The sequence below is a fragment of the Euprymna scolopes genome, chromosome 46, assembly GCF_053919585.1.
Source record: "Euprymna scolopes isolate OS-2025 chromosome 46, ASM5391958v1, whole genome shotgun sequence".
NCBI classification, from domain to species: Eukaryota; Metazoa; Mollusca; class Cephalopoda; order Sepiida; family Sepiolidae; genus Euprymna; species Euprymna scolopes.
In genome coordinates, this window is record NC_136527.1 from 55,379,572 (window position 1) to 55,400,629 (window position 21,058).

The window sequence follows — 21,058 nt, forward strand, 5'->3', positions numbered from 1 at the left end:
ACATATAAACTCACACATCTACAAAGCTTTGTGATTACTTTGCTTTCTGTATCAAACACGACTTTAAATAAAGAAATCTTACTGATTGAAAATAACTATTATATCCTTATAAAATTGTTGATATAAACATGTTTTGTTATAAAATTTCGCTTTCCGCAATTTTTATTTAAAAAAATCAATAATTTTAATTATCACTTTCTAACTGATAACTGCAATATTCATTAATGCTTCATTTATTTTCTTTATAATAAATAAGCATTTCGTAATGTATTCTTCCTCACCTAATCCAGCAATGGTCCATGGAAAAAAGAAATACATTTAAAACAATATAAAACAGCCACACGATATATAACTGCTACACAACTTACTATCTACGCCGAGGCTGTATATGGCTAATTAGTTTATAATTGTTGAATTTTTATTGATATCAAGATGCTGCAAAAGTAAATGGTAACTGGATTTTGTTTAACACTCTTGCTTTATCGTATGTACATTGTGGATACCGGGTTAAGACACCTAGAGTGAATACTTCTTTGGTACACTATGGTAATCAATGCGGTTTTGCTTTTGGAAAGTTGTCAGCAACCTATGAATCCATCAGGTAGTTTCCACAGACCCTGCACTAATCATCCCCTTTAGCAAATAGTCAAGCATGGATCTTCAAAAAAGGTTGTCTCAAAATGGCCGACAGTTGTCTCATCAATGACAGATGGAGAGCATTCAGACCTAAGTGCATATGCAACATTTTTACTAGCTCAGACAAGCGGAAGTGGGTCAGACTCATTACTTATTGAACGTCAATGGCATTAAAAAGATCTTGCACAATAAATGTATGCTGATAAAAATGATAAAAAGCTAAAACATGAAGTAGATATTTAAACATAAATACACGATATAAAATAGACGTTTTATTGAATTTAAAAATAGACGTAAAAAACTGTTAAGATGTTACGTTTGTTCTTTTGGGTGATTTTAAAGATTTACACGAGAATAAAATCTTTGTTTTTAAAAGGAAATTATGAACATAAGCAAAGTATCGAATTCGTTTCCCAGATGTTTACATGAGAATAACACTTTTTTAACACAAGAATACCAACACACATAAAAAGAATATGTTTTGTTTTTTTACTTTTTACAAATTTTATCATTTTAGTTCTCGCTGTGGATGGACGTGTAAGAAGGCATGCTATATACGCAACTGTGTGAAACTGAACTTGAAAGAGTGTTCAGTTTTTGAGCTGGATGTTTTGAAACAAGACTGTAGTTTTTGAGTTGGAAGTTTTGAGAAATTTACCTGGTAAATATCTTGTTTACTTATACATTTTAGTTAGTTTGAAGAGATTCTCCTGTAACTTACACGTGATTTTTTAGAATATATAGATAATCATAGAGTTATTGTCCCTGTTATTGCTTCATTGTAAAAGTTTGATTTTCTAATTGTGTGTAAATATTTCTTAAGATTTTTGTCTTAAGAATTGTGTATAAATATTTCTTAAGATTTTTGTCTTCAGAATTGTGTGTAAATATGTTTTTTTTTTACTTTTTAAAAATGTTATCATTTTAGTTCTGGCTGTGGTTGGACGTGTAAGAAGGCATGCTATATACGTAGCCATGTGAAACTGAATTTGAATGAGTGTTGAGTTTTTAAGCTGGATGTTTTGAAACAAGACTGTAGTTTTTGAGTTGGAAGTTTTGAGAAATTTACCTGGTAAATTATTTGTTTACTTATATATTTTAGTTTGAAGAGATTCTCCTGTAACTTACACGTGACTTTTTAGAATATATAGATATTTATAGACAGTTATTGTCCCTGTTATTGCTTCATTGCAAAAGTTTGATTTTTTTTAATTGTGTGTAAATTATAGATAGATTTTTGTCTTAATAATTGTGTGTAAATATTTCTTAAGATTTTTGTCTTAATAATTGTGTGTAAATATTTCTTAAGATTTTTGTCTTAAGAATTGTGTGAAATATTTCTTAAGATTTTTCATTAAACCAGTTAGTATATTTCATACACTATTCTCTTTTGTTTCAATTTTGATCAGTTGAAGTTCTCAGAAATCAATGGGCTCCCTACATAGGGCTCACATTTTACTCTATATGAAATGCATATATATTGAATGTTCTTTTGTCTTCCATATGTTTTTGCATCTGGCACAACAAATGTTCCTTCTATGCAAAGAACCACATACGTCAAAGGAATGTGGTTTGTCTTTTTTTAATTTAATGGATTTGTTTCAGCTGGTGATGGTGCATCCTAGCGGATGCTAGGCATTCACCCTTTATACATTTACACCGAACAATCATATTAAGATTCTAACATCTCTTTTTGGGCAATTTTTTAATCTCTCTTGCACTTGGTTCACCAAGTATATTGCCAGGTAGTTTTTAAAATTCTTTTGTTTAATTTCAGTTTCTCCTATAATTACTGAAATAGAAATTTTCCAAAGATCCCAATTTTTTTCATGTCGTACATGAAACCTGGTATTTTGTTATTTTTTACTCTCACTCTTTTTAACCTAGTATTATTAAAGACATTATCTTCTGAGGTTGTGACTTTCTACTTATTTTCTCATATAATTATGTCAGGTTTAACAGCTCGTTTCAAGGCATGTAGTTTTAAGAATTGTGGAGAGTCATAGCGGATGGTGTATAACATGTCCAACTGCTGCTCTCATGACTTGCTGCAGCATTCAATATTCAACATGTTATAGATCATCATGTGGATATATTTATACATTCTATTTTATTTCATAGTAGCCATCCTCTAGAAGAACCTGACAACTCGATGTCAAACGGTTCACCCTCACTATTTCTGTGTATTTCAAACTTATAAAGTCCTAGATGAATGAATCCAGAAAATACTTGTCAAAATATTGCTTGCCCCATTTTTTCCAATATTCTGTAATGGAACTTCTGGAGTATTTTTAATAAATCTTTTGGGTGATTTCTGTAGCAGACTTGTTTTCTAATTCTGTCATATTTGTAAAACAGTCTGGATCAAAATGGTTGGCCACTTGCGTGATAGAAATTATTCTGCTGGTTCTTGTTTCATGAAGCTGGAATAGAATGTTGAATATTTGGTCGGCATTTATTTCTAGGAAAGTAACCTCAGACCAGGTTGTTTTGGCAAACCCCTGTACAGAGAGTCCTTAGACACTCGAGAATAGTGTCTAGTAGGCAGTCAAGTTGTTGTCATATGCCTCAACAGATGTGACTTCTGTGCAAAGGAAGAATGTAGCTTGTCTCTTTATCTCTCTCTTTTGTCATAATTTTATCACTTTTTTTGCTGGGGATGGAACATTCTACCGGATGCAAAACATTCTTCCATTGGTTTAGTTACTCTAACCGAGAGATCTTTTTAAGATTCTGTCCCTTTACCTATTTGTATTTCTCTTGCTCTTGGTTCACCAGGTATATTTGCCAGATAGTTTTTGAAATTCACATTCATTAACCCAGTTTCTATAATAACTTGTATGATTGATGCATCTGTAAGATTCCAGTTTCATTTTTATGTCATACAAAAGTCCTTGATATTTTGTAATTTTCTCCTCATGTGTTTTCATATTATGAAACAAATTTGATTTCCATGAAAAAGTAGAACAACATACTTCAGAAAAATGTTGGTTTTTCTCTTTTTTATTTCCTTTCTTTGAAATGCTGGATATGAGGCAGGGAAACTAGCTCAAAATATTTCCATGCTTTTTACTGAAACCGACCGAGAGCTCTTTTTAGTATCCTCACTATAAATTTGACTCCACTTCAAAAGAAGAATTACATACTACATTGGAATGTTGTTTGTCTCCTGTATGTGTGGTCATATGCCTCGACAAATTTGACTTCCGTGCAAATGAAGAACCACATACTTCACAAGAATGTGGTTTGTCTCCTGTATGGATTGTCATATGCATCAACAAATATGACTTCCGTGCAAAAGAAGAACCACATACCTCACAAGAATGTGGTTTGTCCCCCGTATGTGTTATCATATGACGCACCAAAGTTGACTTCAGAGCAAATGAAGAACCACATACTTCACAAGAATGTGGTTTATCTCCCGTATGTGTTAGCCTATGACGCAACAAAGTTGACTTCCGTGCAAAAGAAGAACCACATACTTCACAAGAATGTGGTTTGTCTCCTGTATGTGTTTTCATATGACTCAACAAATGTGACTTCTGTGCAAAAGAAAAACCACATACTTCACAAGAATGTGGTTTGTCTCCCGTATGTGTTAGCATATGATGCGACAAAGTTAAGTTCTGTGCAAAAGAAGAACCACATACTTCACAAAAATGTGGTTTGTCTCCCGTATGTGTTTTCATATGACGCGACAAATTTGACTTACGTGCAAAAGAAGAACCACATACTTCACAAGAATGTGGTTTGTCTCCCGTATGTGTTAGCATATGATGCGACAAAGTTGAGTTCTGTGCAAAAGAAGAACCACATACTTCACAAGAATGTGGTTTGTCTCCCGTATGTGTTAGCATATGACGCGACAAAGTTGACTTACATGCAAAAGAAGAACCACATACTTCACAAGAATGTATTTTGTCTCTTTTTTTCATTTTTCTTAACCTATTTCTTCCAGGGGATGGGACATCCAACCAGATGTCTGACATTTACCCCTATTTTAGTGAGTCCAATCAAGAGATCTTTTTAGGATTCTAGCCGTCTCTTTCAGTGCAATCGTTTGTATTTCACTTGCACTTGGTTCACCGGGTATGCTTGCTATGTACTTTTTAAAGTTCCTTTTCATAACCCAGTTGCTCCTATGATGACTGCTATAATTGAAACATCTTTTAATTTCCTCCAGTATGTGTTATCATATGCCTCAACAAATATGACTTACTTAGAAAGGAAGAACCACATACTTCATAAGAATGTGGCTTGTCTGCCATATGTGTTAGCATATGACGCCACAAACTTGACTTCTCTCCAAAAGAAGAACAACATACTTCACAAGAAAATGCTTTATCAGCCATGTTCGATTGCATCTGATTCCACAAAATGTATATACAATGTAGTGTATGATCAGAGGCAAGCTAGTAAATTTTAACTTTGAAAATTTATATAAAAAATGTAAAATTATTTAAAACCTTTTTTAAATCACCAATAAAGAAAGGTCCTCCTTATCCATTAATTTCTTTTCATTACTGTAAATTCTGAAAATATAAAATAAATTTAAAAAATTATATTTCATGTGGTTAACTGTAATTTCTCATATTATTTAGATTCTTCAGAATACTGTTCTCATCTTGAGTGTCATCTTGGGTGTTATTACCACAACGTTCATATGTTACCTCCGATCTTATTCAGGTGTACTTTGTCGATCTGGATAACTTTTCTCTTGAATAATCTATTTTAAATCTCACTGAAAAGTGAAACTGAAACATTCAGAAGTATGTAAGTTACAACTGATTTTAACCAAATACTTTAACCATAGCACTACGGGCCTGGCAGACAATCCTAGTAGGAAGTGAATGAACATTTTTGTTTCTGGATGTTATCACTACACACACACACACACACATATATATATATATATATATATATATATATATATATAGTGAAAACACAAAAAGTCCGCACTCATCGTTTTTATCAAAAGCTGCAAAGTGAAGCTTAATTGAAAGTATCCTAGTGTTCACATCAATTTAAAAACTCCGCACTATGAAAAATTGTATTTTATCATAAATTAAGACCATTAGTGTAACACAAATACAACACAAACACAATGAATATTTAGTAGTATAGCCCTTCTGCAATTTGACAGCCTGCAATCTTTTCGGCATTCCTTGCATTAGTCTTCAGCAGAAACTCTGGTGAGAAAGCATTGCAATTCTCTTTTATTTTTGTTCAAAATTTAAACTAAAACATTATTTATGATCAATGGTAGCAATGCACCAAAATCATTTTCTATTTCCCCCTAGCACACTACTCGGTCATTTTGATTGAATATTAAACCGAATAAATCTCTTCTGTATTCACTTATTCTATAGGAGCTAATTTGAATGCTATTGTGTTGGTTAAGAATATCAATAGCATATCTTATAGAATATTGGTCCATTTTAACAGTGATCATATCACTCTAGGACTAATCACCAATAACCACAGTGGACGTCAATTTTAAAGTTTTGTAAAAGTAGTCATGTATTTTAATTAGAATCGTCTTAATGTATTTTCTTGTTTTAAATCACATAATTTTGGTGATGGCTAAGAGAGGTAAAATATGAAAGTAAACAATATTTGCCTCCACTGACATGTTTCATATACCATTAGACTCCAACCACAACCTTAACACGTTTCATATACCATTAGACTCCAACTATAAAAGTTTCATTGTAAAGATTTTGATGGAGTTTTTTTTTTTTTTGCTTTACGTCAGATTCAAGGCATTGATCGTTGTTTTTTATGTTTAAGTATTGAAAATAAAATAATAGATTAATGATAATAATCCACTGAGAAAATTGAAAAAAGATGAAAAAAAACCATTAAACACTGAAAAACATTTAAGATTTATATTTTTTTCTTTTTGTAAACTATAAAGAACATTAGTTTAAAGTATTTAAAATTTATAAAATTATTTTTTCTTTTTGTAAACTATAAAGAACATTAGTTTAAAGTATTTAAAATTTATAAAATTATTTTTTCTTTTTGTAAACTATAAAGAACATTAGTTTAAAGTATTTAAAATTTATAAAATTATTTTTTCTTTTTGTAAACTATAAAGAACATTAGTTTAAAGTATTTAAAATTTATAAAATTATTTTTTCTTTTTGTAAACTATAAAGAACATTAGTTTAAAGTATTTAAAATTTATAAAATTATTTTTTCTTTTTGTAAACTATAAAGAACATTAGTTTAAAGTATTTAAAATTTATAAAATTATTTTTTCTTTTTGTAAACTATAAAGAACATTAGTTTAAAGTATTTAAAATTTATAAAATTATTTTTTCTTTTTGTAAACTATAAAGAACATTAGTTTAAAGTATTTAAAATTTATAAAATTATTTTTTCTTTTTGTAAACTATAAAGAACATTAGTTTAAAGTATTTAAAATTTATAAAATTATTTTTTCTTTGGTAAACGATAAATTCGTACTGAACAAAAACTTGAAGTTGCAATAAAAAATTGATATAAATTTTATATTACTATATTTCTTTTTAAATCGCGTTTTTTTTTCTCTAATCAATATATACTATTATCAGTTGAATTGCCAAGAAAAAAGAAACTTCCTAAAAATTAATTCATTTTTAAAAGATTAAAAAGATAAAAATTCCATTATTTTAAAATGTCCCGTTACAACATAGACTTTTAATTAACAGTGTTTAATTTTTTTTAATATAAAATTATAATATAAACATGACTCTTGCCAACTATTTTATGGCCAGATTAAAACTGATTGAAAAATATTATTGCACAAAAAATAAACATTTTTTAGACCAATCTAGTTTATCTCATTTTACCAAATAGAGAATAACAAAATTAACCAAATGAACAGTCGTACATATTTCGTAAAACTGTATTTCATATTTAATATACAAATTTTTCTAATATTATTAATCATTTAACTGTGTAAATCTTAAAAACAAACAAAATTATAACAAAGATTAATTATTTACTGCAGTTTAAAAATCATTAAGTCGCTTCTGCTGCCCCATATATAAGTTTGACGTCATGGGATTATGTGCTCCGTTCTCCCCAATTGTTTGGATGTGCCTAACGATTATAAAGATGGAAAATAAGTCATAATTTACCAAAACGGTAATTCTAGACACTGACCGTTGTTTTTTTTTTAATGTTTTATTTTTTAATGTTAAAGTCAATATTGATAACAAAAAACAATCAAATCTGAAAATTTTTCAAGAATAAATCAACATTTCAAGATTATTCGTTTAGTAAATGTAGTTATCTCCCTTACATTTTTAACGAATTCTGTAAATGTGAAAAATCGATACTAAATTAATGTAGTAATACTTACGTTTTTTTTTTAACTTTATCTGCTTTTATAAAGGAAACGATTTTTCAAATGTGATTTACTTTACAAGTTCTACTTAACATTCAAGATGACGAACGGAAGAGCAAGTTCGCAGAAAACAAAACTGAAGAGGAAAAAATAAATCATTTAAAAATAGAGCCGATCTATTTGGTGAATATCACGGATAAAATAAGTATTATTTTATTTAACATTTTAATATTTACATGAGAGAGAACAGATTACAAGTTTCATCTTTATTAATTCTCTTATTGGTTGCACGTGCAATTTAATAGCGGAAACTGATAGTTTTTTTAAGCCGCCTTTTCGTATTTTTATTTATTTTTTATTGTGTTTGAAAATTTTAAGACTAAAGTTAATCTGTTGCTTGTGCAGTTTACAAAACACATTAAAAATTAAGATATTGAAAAAGAACTACGTGCCTAAATTAAAAAAAAAGTTATTCTGAAAATTGTTTTTACGGCGTCGTTAGAAACGGACAAATGAAACTGACAAATATATATCAATTTTTAATTACTATGTTTCTTTTTAAATAGCGTTTTTTTTCTAATTAATATCTACTATTATAAGTTGAATTACCAAGAAAAACAAACTACCTTAAACTTAATAAAAAAAAATTAAAACTATTAAAATTCCATTATTATAAAATAATCGGTTACCACATTGATTTTTAATTAACGGTGTTTATTTTTTTTAATATAAAATTATAATATAAAGATTACTCTTGCCAACTATTTTATCGCCAGATTCAAACAGATTGAAAAATATTATTGCAAAAAAAAAACATTTTGTAGACCAATCTAGTTTGTTTTGTTTTACCAAAGAAAGAATAAAAAAAATTAACCAAATGAACAGTCGTACATATTTAGTAAAACTGTATTTCATATTTAATATAAGAATGTTTATAATATTACTAATTATTAAACTGTGTAAATCTTGAAATCTAACAAAATTATAACAAAGATTAATTATTAATTGCAGTTTGAAGAAGATAAACAAAGGTCTTAAAAATCATGAAGTCGCTTCTGCTGTTCAATATTTCGTATCATTAAGACAAGGTTGACGTCACGGGATTATGTGTTCCGTTCTTCCCAATCGTTTGGAAGTGCCTAACGATTATGGAAAGTAAGTAATAATTTACGAAAACGTTTAAAGGTTTTCTAGGCATTGACCGTTGTCTTTTTATTTATTTATTTATTTTTTTTTAATGTTTAAGTCAATATTGATAACAAAAAAAAAAACAATCAACACCGAAAAAGTTTCCACGATATATCAACATTTAAGGATTATTCGCTTAGTAAATATAGTTACCTCCCTTACATTTTTAACGTATTCTGCAAATGTGAAAAATCGATACTAAGTTCATGTAGTAATACTTACGTTTTTGTTTTATAATCTGCTTTCGATTAACTTTATCTGTTTTTTTTTTATAAAGGCAACGATTTTTCAAATGTGATTCACTTTACAAGCTCAAGTTAACATTCAAGATGACGAAGGGAAGAGCAAGTTCGCAGAAAACAAAATTGAAGAGGAAAAATAAAAAAATAAATTATTTCGAAATAGAGCCGATCTATTTGGTGAATATCACGGATAAAATTAGTATTATTTTATTTAACATTTTAATATTTACATGAGAGATAACAGATTACAAGTTTCATCTTTATTATTTCTTTACTTCGCGTGCAATTTAATGGCGGAAACTGATAGTTTTTTAAGCCGCATTTTCGTATTTTTATTTATTTATTTACTTAAAATTCCTGGTTATTTTTTAATTGTGCTTGAAAGATTAAAGCCTAAAGTTAATCTGGTGCTTGTGCAGTTTAGGAGAAATGAAACTGACACATTCATCTAAATCCCCTGAAAGATAAATATTAGTTTTCTGAGACTATTTCAAAGATAGTTAGTAAAGTATAATCTTAAGATATTGAATTTAAAAAAATACACCTTGTTTGTGCCAAAAAAATTAAATAGCACCTCCCTCACCTACATTTTAGTATAGGCAAGTTGTCGTTTTTTAAAACGAAATTAAATTTATTAAAATCATTTATTTATGAGTAACTTTTTTCCCCAGAAAATGTAAAATATTTCTACTATATTTAATAGAATTTAAAATTTTTATGTTCCTCAAAAGTACAAAAGCCGACATTTTTGTCTAGAGCGATAACATAATTAAATATTTGTTTTTAAAGGTTTTTCGAGCAAAAAATTTGTTTATTATTTTTTTGTTTTGTATAAATAAGATTTAGAATGACATTTTTGTCTAGAGCGATAACATAATTAAATATTTGTTTTATAAGGTTTTTCGAGCAATAAATTTGTTTATTATTTTTTTGTTTTTGTATAAATAAGATTTAGAATGACATTTTTGTCTAGAGCGATAACATAATTAAATATTTGTTTTAAAAGTTTTTTCGTACAATGAATTTGTTTATTATTTTTTGTTTTTGTATAAATAAGATTTAGAATGACATTTTTGTCTAGAGCGATAACATAATTAAATATTTGTTTTAAAAGGTTTTTCGAACAATAAATTTGTTTATTATTTTTTGTTTTTGTATAAATAAGATTTAGGATTATTTGCTATAAAGATATACAATAAAAACTATAATATAAGTACATGCATTTCAAATGATTCGATCTTTTATCCAGATTCAATCATTTATCGTGGCCAAATGACATTTTGATGATAACTTGAACAAAGTATGGTAGACTCGACAGGCCTAAATTGTTTGTTAGTCTCGTAAATTTCAATGTATTTTAACGTTGGTTTAAAAGTGCACAATGAATTTTGCAAATGTTTAATTTTTTTCATAAGCAATATATATATATATATATATATATATATATATATATATATATATGCATAATCATCCTAAGTCTTATTTATACAAAAACAAAAAATAATAAACAAATTTATTGCTCGAAAAACCTTTTAAAAACAAATATTTAATTATATATATATATATATATATATATATATATATATATATATATATATATATATATATATATATATAATCAGGCTCCCCAAATAGGGGCACATTAAATCAGAATAAAAATTAAAATTGCTCCAGTAGAAAGATTTCTCCTTCATTGAACGATGAAGAAGTATAGGTTTTGTTGCCTAAATAACTTCTAGAGTTAAGGTATTTTATTTATTTTTTTTTAGTTTAAAAATTTTAACTTTAGGAAAAGTGTTTCTGTTTACAAAAAATAATACATTTTCACTAAAACTTAAAAAGTATATTTTATGATGGTTAATACATACTGAAAATTTCATAAAATGAGCACCCTCGACAAAACCGACAGGCTGCTAAATCCCACCCCCACACTGTAGAGATCCCTAGATGTAAAAGATCTTTTAACTTCAATAGTTTCTTCCCCAGAACCGCTAGACTCTGGAATTCCATTCCAGGTCCCTGCTTCCCCAACAGTACTGACGTGCAGAAGTTCAAGTTTAACGTTAACCGACATATTGCTGCCCAAATCCCTACATAGTACCCCAGTAGTTGTTCCCCTGATAGTAACCCCCTACACCAAAGTGGCGATTGCCCTTGTTTGGGGCTAACACTTGAACTCTATATGAGACAGATATTCGAATGTTCTATTAAACTTCCTTATCTCTCAATCACTGGATTAGTAAATAAAGTGAGAACATAATTTTCCTCTCTCCAATTTACCATTTTCATACATTGTAGTACACTTTCATTTTGGTCTCTTGGTCTTTCTGGATTCTAGGACAAGCATTTGTCTAGTCTGGTGGAGTATCCAGCTTTGTGCTATAACTTGAGGTAACATCACTTGGAGAAGGTTCACCATTCCTCGTAAAAGCTAATGTGGGTTAGCCATAGGGAGAAGATCTTATTTGGCCAGTGAATACAAAATGTGATTTTGAATATTTGGTCATCGTTTATTTCTAGGGAAAGTAACTTCAGACCAGGTTGTTTTGGCAAACCCCTGTACAGAGAGACCTTAGACACTCGAGAATAGTGTCTAGTAGGCAGTCAAGTTGTTGTCATATGCCTCAACAGATGTGACTCTTGTGCAAAGGAAGAATGTGGCTTGTCTCTTTCTCTCTCTTTTGCCATAATTTTATCACTTTGTTTTTGCTGGGGATGGAACATTCTACCGGATGCAAAACATTCTTCCATTGGTTTAGTTTTTTTAAGATTCTGTCCCTTTACCTGTTTGTATTTCTCTTAGTTCCCCATATTTGCCAGATAGTTTTTATAATTCTTTTTCATTAACCAAGTTTCTTTTGGGTGATTTCTGTAGCAGACTTGTTTTCTAATTCTGTCATATTTGTAATACAGTCTTGATTAAAATGGTTGGCCACTTGCGTGATAGAGGTTGTTCTGCTGTTTCTTGTTTAATGAAGCTGGAATAGAATGTTGAATATTTGGTCAGCATTTATTTCTAGGAAAGTAACCTCAAACCCCTGTACAGAGAGACTCGAGAATAGTGTCTAGTAGGCAGTCAAGTTGTTGTCATATGCCTCAACAGGAAGAATGTGGCTTGTCTCTTTCTCTCTCTTTTGCCATAATTTTATCACTTTGTTTTTGCTGGGGATGGAACATTCTGCCGGATGCAAAACATTCTTCCATTGGTTTAGTTACTCTAACCAAGATATCTTTTTAAGATTCTGTCCCTTTACCTGTTTGTATTTCTCTTGCTCTTGGTTCACCAGGTATATTTGCTAGATATTTTTTGAAATTCTTTTTCATTAGTCCAGTTTCTATAATAACTTGTATGATTGATGCATTTGTAAGATTCCAGTTTCATTTTTATGTCATACAAAATTCCTTGATATTTTGTCATTTTCTCATTTGGTTTCATATTATGAAACAAATTTGACTTCCATGAAAAAGTAGAACAACATACTTCACAAAAATGTTGGTTTTTCTCTTTTTTATTTTCTTTCTTTCAAATGCTGGATACGAGGCAGGGAAACTAGCTCCAAATATTTCCATGCTTTTTACTGAAACCGACCGAGAGCTCTTTTTAGCATCCTCACTATAAATTTGACTTCACTTCAAAAGAAGTACATACTACATTGGAATGTGGTTTGTCTCCTGTATGTGTGGTCATATGCCTCGACAAATTTGCCTTTAGTGCAAACGAAGAACCACATACTTCACAAGAATGTGGTTTGTCACCCGTATGTGTTAGCATATGACATGACAAAGATGCCTTTAGTGCAAAAGAAGAACCACATATTTCACAGGAATGTGGTTTCTCTCCCGTATGTGTTAGCCTATGACGCAACAAAGTCGACTTCCGTGCAAAAGAAGAACCACATACTTCACAAGAATGTGGTTTGTCTCCTGTATGTGTTGTCATATGACTCAACAAATTTGACTTCTGTGCAAAAGAAGAACCACATACTTCACAAGAATGTGGTTTGTCTCCCGTATGTGTTAGCATATGATGCAACAAAGTTGACTTCTGTGCAAAAGACGAACCACATACTTCACATGAATGTGGCTTGTCTCCTGTATGTGTTAGCATATGACGCAACAAAGTTGACTTAAGTGCAAAAGAAAAACCACATACTTCACAAGAATGTAGTTTCTCCCCTGTATGTGTTAGAATATGACACGACAAATTGGCCTTTCGTGCAAAAGATGAACCACATACTTCACAAGAATGTGGTTTTTCTCTTGTTTTCATTTTTCTTAAACTTTTTCTTCTAGGGGATGGGACATCCAACCAGATGTCTGACATTTACCCCTATTTTAGTGAGTCCAACCAAGAGATCTTTTCAGGATTCTAGCCGTCCCTTTCAGTGCAATCGTTTGTATTTCACTTGCACTTGGTTCACTGAGTATGATTGCTATGTACTTTTTAAATCCTTTTTCATAAGCCTAGTCCCTCCTATGATGAAAAAAATGTATATACAATGTAGTTTATGATCATAGGCAGGCTAGTAAATTTTAACTTTAGAAAATTTATATGAAAAAAAGTAAAATTATTTAATACCTTTTTTAAATCACCAATAAAGAAAGGTCCTCCTTATCCATTAATTTTTTTTTCATTACTGTAAATTCTGAAAATATAAAATAAATTTTAAAAATTATATTTCATGTAGTTAACTTAAATTTCTTATATTTTTTATTAAAAAGATCAAAAACATCTATTATTAATGAAAGTAAAAAATGAGTAGAGTTTTATGCAATACTGGTTAGTTAATAAAATTAATGTGTTTTTATTTCCACATATTTAACTAAAATCTTTACATTTTTTAGAGATGAGGATTGATTATTCATATTATTTAGATTCTTCAGAATACTGTTCTCATCTTGAGTGTCATCTTGGGTGTTATTTTCACAACGTTCATACGTTACCTCCGATCTTATTCAGGTGTACTTTGTCGATCTGGGTAACATTTCTCTTGAATGCAGAAATCTGTACTGAATTTTGAATAGCACCCTTTATTTAGTACATGCGAGTAACATGCTTTCGTGTTGATGACTGGCTTAAAAGCCTTAAACAATAATATATTTTAAATCTCACTGAAAAGTGAAACTGAAACATTCAGAAGTATGTAAGTTACAACTGATTTCAACCAAATACTTTAACCATAGCACTACGGGCCTGGCAGACAATCCTAGTAGAAAGTGAATGAACATTTTTGTTTCTGGATGTTATCACTACACACACGCGCGCACACACACACACACACACACACACATATGTATATATATATATATATAGTGAAAACACAAAAAGTCCGTACTCATCGTTTTTATCAAAAGCTGCAAAGTGAAGCTAAATTGAAAGTATCCTAGTGTTCACATCAATTTAAAAACTCCGCACTATGAAAAATTGTATTTTATTATAAATTAAGATCATTAGTGTAACACAAATACAACACAAACACAATGAATATTTAGTAGTATAGCCCTTCTGTAATTTGACAGCCTGCAATCTTTTCGGCATTCCTTGCATTAGTCTTCAGCAGAAACTCTGGTGAGAAAGGATTGCAATTCTCTTTTATTTTTGTTCAAAATTTAAACTAAAACATTATTTATGATCAATGGTAGCAATGCACCAAAATCATTTTCTATTTCCCCCTAGCACACTACTCGGTCATTTTGATTGAATATTAAACCGAATAAATCTCTTCTGTATTCCCTTATTCTATAGGAGCTAATTTGAATGCTATTGTGTTGGTTAAGAATATCAATAACATATCTTATAGAATATTGGTCCATTTTAACAGTGATCATATCACTCTAGGACTAATCACCAATAACCACAGTGGACGTCAATTTTAAAGTTTTGTAAAAGTAGTCATGTATTTTAATTAGAATCGTCTTAATGTATTTTCTTGTTTTTAATCACATAATTTTGGTGATGGCTAAGAGAGGTAAAATATGAAAGTAAACAATATTTGCCTACACTGACATGTTTCATATACCCTTAGACTCCAACCACAACCTTAACACGTTTCATATACCATTAGACTCCATCCATAACCTCAACACGTCTCATATACCCTTAGAGTCCAACAATAACCTCAACACGTTTCATATACCATTAGACTCCAACCATAATCAATCATGTAGCTTCCATGACATTCAGTGAGTAACTCAATTTCATAATGATTGACCTACTGCAAGAGAATTGTCCAATTTGCATTCTTGATTGCATATTCTTAATTTTCTCTTCTTTCTCTTGTTCTTCATTTTTTAAGCAGACATAAAGTTGGCTGTGGAAAGAGGAAGGGAAAAGAAAGAATTTTTGTTAGTTTCTTATGATTTGAAGGGAAACTTGGAGGGGAGCAGAAACCAGTTTAATGATTTTGCACATGTCAGAAAATGATCAGCTTCTCCTCATGCTAATCTGAGAAACAATGCCCCTTTTAGCACGTTTTTATTCAAAAATAAAAACCGTCTGCATTGCACAAGTGACCCTCAACCATTTTAGGCTTTGTTTCTTTCATTTCTCTTCTGTAACATGACCAAGCATTTGAAACACACACATGCTAGCCAAGTAAGTTACGATTTTCCATACACAAATTCAGAACATCTACTTATGAAAGCCCCATTTATAATAACTTCCTTTTCATCTGTCAAAGTTTATGTCCCCAAAATACAAAATAAATTAATTTTATGTTATCTTCACTTTTCAAAACAGAATTAAAATTAAAGGGTCATATCACAATCCAGTAATTATGGAATCTCAATTATTGCAAGGAAAAACAAAAACAAGTTTTCAACATGTAAAAAATACATGTAAAGAAAAATATATATATATTGTGATTTGTTCGTATCATTTGAATTATTTGGACTATTGTTCTCATCTTAAGTGTTATTTTTACAATGTTTGCACAATAAATAATACATAAAATGAGAAAAGTAGTCTTAATAATCTAAACAACGCAAAGAATCATTCCTCATCTAAAAAAATTCAGAACCGTAATATTGTAATTTGTTTAAAAATCATGATTATTTTTTAATTTAGTCAAAGTTATTTGTAAGGTCTGTTGAAAGTATTTTTGAGGGAACTTAAAAATACAACAAAATTTTTTTAATTATCAGCATTCTTAAAACAAACGAAAATAAAATTTGATAACTACATTTCCAAATTAATTAACAGGAAAACTCTTTGGTATACTTACATGTGTACACAGTTTCTGATACATCGAACCCTCAGATTGAAAGCACTAGTCAAGAATGCAAACATTTAATTAAAGAAAAGAGAAAACGACTAAATATCAAATAGGCTAAAAAATAAAAAAAAGGCTAAATTCACAAAATTGGTTGAAAAAGTCGATGTTTCCAAAAGGGGGGATCGATTTACGAGAACTTTGTATTAGAAACAGAACACAACTTAAAAATTGTAAATATTGAAATCTGTTTTTGGAAAATCTGTTAGATTAGTGACAAGTACACATGAGCATACCACTTCCATGCATGCGTCGAACATTTTGTTTTTACTTTAAACCAGTGGAAATCATTTAATATTCATATTTTTTTTTCATGGTAAACTATAAAGTTGTTCTGGTCAATGTCTAGATTCTTTGCCCCCCCCCCAAAAAAAAACTTGTACGATTACCACTGTTATAAGTTTTCAGGGGTGCTGAAAACGAATATATGCTTTAACAGTGGTGCAAAGAAATCGTTTTCATGATATGAAAAATATTCTTTTTGAAAAGTGGGGTATCACTTTTTATTATAAATTAGTTTTTTCAAGTTTAATTAAAGTTTTTTGATATGTTTTTATTAAATTCTAAGGTTAAAGTACAGAATAGGAACAAAACACCCTCCTCTTCCCATGTTAAGAATGACTTTCTAAAAATATTTCAGCATGGATCAATACATGCACCGGTACCGCTCATTTTACATCAAATTTATTAAAAAAAAATGATCCCCACTTTTGGCAAAAGTAATTTCATCATATCATGAAATATAATTCTCTGTGCCACTTTTGAAGTATATATTCATTTCCCAAAAGACTATAAAAGTTTCATTGTAAAGATTTTGATGGAGTTTTTTTTTTTTGCTTTACGTCAGGTTCTAGGCATTGATCATTGTTTTTTATGTTTAAGTATTGAAAATAAAATAATAGATTAATAATCCACTGAGAAAATTGAAAAAAGATGAAAATAAAAATCATTAAACAATGAAAAACATTTAAGATTTATATTTTTTTTGTAAACTATAAAGAACATTAGTTTAAAGTATTTAAAATTTATAAAATTATTTTTTCTTTTTGTAAACTATAAAGAACATTAGTTTAAAGTATTTCAAATTTATAAAATTATTTTTTCTTTTTGTAAACTATAAAGAACATTAGTTTAAAGTATTTTAAATTTATAAAATTATTTTTTCTTTTTGTAAACTATAAAGAACATTAGTTTAAAGTATTTAAAATTTATAAAATTATTTTTTCTTTGGTAAACGATAAATTCGTACTGAACAAAAACTTGAAGTTGCAATAAAAAATTGATATAAATTTTATATTACTATATTTCTTTTTAAATCGCGGTTTTTTTTCTAATCAATATATACTATTATCAGTTGAATTGCCAAGAAAAAGAAACTTCCTAAAAATTAATTCATTTTTAAAAGATTAAAAACATAAAAATTCCATTATTTTAAAATGTTCCGTTACAACATAGACTTTTAATAAACATCTTTTAGACCAATCTAGTTTATCCCATTTTACCAAATAAAGAATACAAAAATTAACCAAATTAACAGTCGTACATATTTCGTAAAACTGTATTTCATATTTAATATACAAATGTTTCTAATATTATTAATCATTTAACTGTGTAAATCTTAAAACCAAACAAAATTATAACAAAGATTAATTATTAACTGCAGTTTAAAAATCATTAAGTCGCTTCTGCTGCCCCATATATAAGTTTGACGTCATGGGATTATTTGCTCCGTTCTCCCCAATTGTTTGGACGTGCCTAACGATTATAAAGATGGAAAATAAGTCATAATTTACCAAAACGGTAATTCTAGACACTGACCGTTGTTTTTTTTTTAATGTTTTATTTTTTAATGTTAAAGTCAATATTGATAACAAAAAACAATCAACACTGAAAATATTTCAAGACTAAATCAACATTTCAAGATTATTCGTGTAGGAAATGTAGTTATCTCCCTTACATTTTTAACGTATTCTGCAAATGCGCAAAAATTGGTACTAAATTCATGTAGCAATAATACTTACGTTTTTGCTTTATAATCTGTTTTCGATTAAATTTATCTGCTTTTATAAAGGAAACGATTTTTCAAATGTGATTGACTTTACAAGCTCGAGTTAACATCTATTTAGTGAATATCACGGATAAAATTAATATTATTTTATTTAACATTTTAATATTTACATGAGAGAGAACAAATTACAAGTTTCATCTTTATTAATTCTCTTATTGGTTGTACGTGCAATTTAATAGCGGAAACTGATAGTTTTTTAAGCCGCCTTTTCTTATTTATTCATTTATTTATTTATTTAAGACTCCTGGTTATTTTTTTTTTTTGTGTTTGAAAGATTTAAGACTAAAGTAAATCTGATGCTTGTGCAGTTTACAAAACACATTAAAAATGAAGATATTGCCTAAATTAAAAAAAAATATATATTCTGAAAATTGTTTTTACAGCGTCGTTAATTAATATCTACTATTATAAGTTGAATTACCAAGAAAAACAAACTACCTTAAACTTAATAATAAAAAAAATAAAACTATTACAATTCCATTCTTATAAAATGTTCGGTTACAACATAGACTTTTAATTAACGGTGTTTAATTTTTTTTTAATATAAAATTATAATATAAACATGCCTCTTGCCAACTATTTTATGGCAAGATTAAAACCGATTGAAAAATATTATTGCAAAAAAATAAACATTTTGTAGACCAATCTAGTTTGTCTCATTTTACCAAATAAAGAATAAAAAAAATTAACCAAATGAACAGTCGTACATATTTAGTAAAACCGTATTTTATATTTAATATAAAATGTTTAAAATATTATTAATCGTTAAACTGTGTAAATCTTAAAACCTAACAAAATTATAAAAAAGATTAATTATTAATTGCAGTTTGAAGAAGATAAACAAAGGTTTTAAAAATCATGAAGTCGCTTCTGCTGTTCCATATTTCGTATAGTTAAGACAAGTTTGACTTTACGGGATTATGTGTTCCATTCTTCCCAGTCGTTTGGAAGTGCCTAACGATTATGGAAAGTAAGTAATAATTTACCAAAACGTTTAAAGGTATTCTAGACATTGGCCGTTGTCTTTTTATGTTTTTTTTTTAAATGTTTAAGTCAATATTGATAACAAAAAAACAATCAACACCGAAATATATATTGTATAAATTTACCATTATACAAACACCGTGACAGCGTTAGGGTTAGGGTTTAGGGTTAGGGTTAGGGTTAGGGTTTAGGGTTAGGGTTAGGGTTAGGGTTAATTCGCTGTCACGGTGTTTGTATAAATTTACCAAAATTTCAGGATTATTCGCTCAGTAAATGTAGTTATCTCCCTTACATTTTTAACGTATTCTGCAAATGTGAAAAATCGATACTAAGTTCATGTAGTAATACTTACATTTTTGCTTTATAATCTGCTTTCGATTTACTTTATCTGCTTTTATAAAGGAAACGATTTTTCAAATGTGATTGACTTTACAAGCTCAAGTTAACATTCAAGATGACGAACGGAAGAGCAAGTTCGCAGAAAACAAAATTGAAGAGGGGAAAAAAAATTTGAAGAGCAAAAATAAAAAAAATCATTTCGAAATAGAGCCGATATTTTTTTTTTTTTTTTTTTTTTTTTTTTACAAAGGCATCACCACATTATCAAGGCCCAGAGGCCACTCAAGTATAAGGGTTAAAGAGTGTACAGTAGAAGTTGGTCAATATAGTAATCATTAGTAATGAAAATTTGGTAAATTTAATAACTTATATGGAACGGCTCATCAAGAACTTATTTACTTTAGACTTGAACAAAACCATATTGTAGTCAGCCGGAAAGCAGGAAAACGGAAGACAATTCCACAGGCGTGCAGTTCTAAGAAAGAAGCTTTGTTCATGGAATCTACGTTTAGGTTTAGGCACAGATAAAGAGTGGGGGAAATTATTGATAGTGTTTACAGCTAGACGAGTGTTTCTTGTGAAAGTTTGGCGAGGGGGGACCATAGATTGAAGCTCAGTTGAACACTTTCCATGAAAATAACGATACATCAGAGACAAACTCGCAACATCTCTTCTGTGAGATAGAGGTTGCAAGGAGGAGAAAAGGACATCTCCTACGAGGCTACGAAGTCTATTTTGAACTCTATCAAGGCAGGACAAGTTCTTTCTAGCAGCTCCTGCCCAGATGTGGCAACAGTATTCCATCCTTGGACGTACCTGGCTCTTATATAGATAGAGAATAGCATCAGCAGTGAGATATCTACTGGATCGATAGAAAGATCCCACCATTTTTCCAGCGGCCTTGGCAACAGATTTGATATACGTGTTCCATTTAAGATCAGGAGTAATGGTCAAGCCCAGAAGCTTGTCAAAACTTGAGGCCTCCTGAAGACGA

The 21,058-nt window shown here is 29.4% G+C and overlaps 1 long non-coding RNA gene across 2 annotated transcripts; it reads right to left on the minus strand.

Moving 5' to 3' along the window:
• Nucleotides 1-893: 893 nt before the first annotated feature.
• LOC145270559 (uncharacterized) lies at nt 894-20,179 on the minus strand. Of its 2 annotated transcripts, none has more exons than XR_013865442.1 (2): nt 20,078-20,179; nt 894-5,168 (listed from the first exon to the last, which is right to left on the minus strand). It is a non-coding gene; the product is annotated as an uncharacterized LOC145270559 (long non-coding RNA). The 2 variants fall into 2 exon arrangements; XR_013865443.1 differs by lacking the exon at nt 20,078-20,179 and adding an exon at nt 9,383-9,638.
• Between the last annotated feature and the right edge of the window lie 879 nt (nt 20,180-21,058).